The sequence below is a fragment of the Gambusia affinis genome, linkage group LG03, assembly GCF_019740435.1.
Source record: "Gambusia affinis linkage group LG03, SWU_Gaff_1.0, whole genome shotgun sequence".
NCBI lineage: Eukaryota > Metazoa > Chordata > Actinopteri > Cyprinodontiformes > Poeciliidae > Gambusia > Gambusia affinis.
In genome coordinates, this window is record NC_057870.1 from 25029984 (window position 1) to 25032207 (window position 2224).

Genomic DNA, 2224 nt, shown 5'->3' on the forward strand with positions numbered 1-2224 from the left:
CGCAAATTTTGTAAAATTAATTTGAAAGTATAAAAGTTTTACTGAGACTTCAAAACATCTTATACTGAGGGTTTTAGTGTGAATAATGTGGAATATATGCATGTTTTTGCAGCACACTGTAAGTGAATGGGCTAAAAAGAAAGTGTAAAGATTGTGTGTGTATGTACATATGGTATGGTAATATGTATAGAGTTGGAGTAAAGAAGGAAAGGATGTTGATCTAATTTATTTATTTATGGTGTCAGCTCTGACTGGGCTCAGATGACCTCTGTGTCCAGTAGACAGAAGGTGGATGGGGTTCGGAGAATCCAGCAATGTAAGGAAACCTGTTGAAATATTGCCACCTACAAAAATGGAATAACCCTTTTAAAAATGTATTTTTGGCTTAGTTTTTATCTTTTAAAGATGCACATAGCCTTTAATAATTTTGTCTGAGTCAGTCTTGTTGGAGCCATAGGTTTTACTTGTATAAACCTATTGTTACCTATGTTTTAATTTGTTGAATTTCAAATTTGTTTTGATGCATTTAAATATAAATTTTACTGGTAGTCTAAACCTACCAGCTACATAAGCTGTGACATCAAGAAAGCATGGAAAAATTGTTGACATTCATAAAATTTATTATTAAAATTTTTTAAAAAGCCTGCTTTTAGTGCACACCATTTTGAAATATCATGAGACTCTCAGGCTCTCACTTGTCTTTAATCTAAATCGGTGAAATCTGAATGTTTGTGATGTAATGCCATTTTACCAAAAAAAAAGAAAAAAAAAGAAAAAAAGATGTACAGATTGCTTGATCTTGTGTACTATGTAAGTATACAAAAGCAATACTGAAAAAAGTTTTTTTTTCTAATTCTTAAAATGCTCTCAAGTTGTTCTTGTAATAAACACTTTTCTTCTGAAATTCTTTTGCCTGTATTGTCTCATTTTGTTAAAAATAATTACACATATTTATTTAGATATTATGATCCTATGTAAACTCTACAAGTGTTCATTATATATTTTTTACATTTATATTTGACATATTTAGTTATATTCTATTTTTTTAATTATTTATTTTAGTGTCCTAGATTACTGTAAAAGCTTTAATCCATTAAACTATGTTTAATTTATCTGGAGAATGGATTCAACCAAATTATCTGTAAAGTAGGCTTTATATATTCCAAAATTGATTGTTTTAAATGTGAGCTTATGCTTATTAGCACCTGCAAGGCTTATTTTCTATCAAAAATTTTAAATTGCTTGGTCCCAATTTCAAAATCAGACCATTGTGAAAAATAACAAGCTGAACAGCTGATTGTTTTGTGGATAGAATATTTTCTGTCAGGTTTCAGTGATAAATGTGTGATATTCTACAGCAATGACTGCAATATTTAGGTTCAATAGGACTATGACAAACTGATTGCTAGACATGTCAACATTTATCTTATTTTTTGTTTTTAATTCAGTTTTTGTCATTTTGTATCACACCTCTTCACTGGCTTACATGTAAACTTAGAGACATTAGGTCCTCAATGAATTTCAGCTTTTTATATGACTGTTAGTGTAATTTTACAGTATAATTTGAAACAAATTGAACACTTCGCTTTGACAAACAACTCTGTGAAAGATTAATCTAGCATGCTTCCAGTTAGTTAATTATCAATATTATTACGACTCATAAATAAATTTAACGATTATTTGTGCAACATATGAAAATGTTTGTTCTAGCTTTTTCTGGAACAAATCTACCACTGACACTGTAAGAGAATCAGACACCTGCAAAATGCCTTTCACGCTCAGAATATACAATGCAGAAGCTACCAAAAACACCAAAAATTTATATATTTTGGATATATTTGTACAAATTAAATAACTTATGTCTTAGATTTTTGTTTCAAATTGTGCGTGTATTTTTTAACGTTGTAATCATTACTGATCCTAAGAAACATAAATGACCGGGTATCTCTGTTGTTTGCACAGTTTTTTCTCTTCTCACTCCACTGTGCTGCACATTTTTATATTTTAATCTGAGTATGCTTTTTCTAATTTACTATACAGTATTGATTTTTCTTATGTTGCAACTTGCCCTTTCTGCATTACCTCTTATTGTTAAATTTTTTTCAACCTGAATATGCATGACCCTTACCTTTGACATGCTGCTGGTACACCTTAATATCCCCCATTTTGAGACGATAAAGGACTATTCTATTCTATTCTCTCAACTGTTCTGCTCCCCAGCACT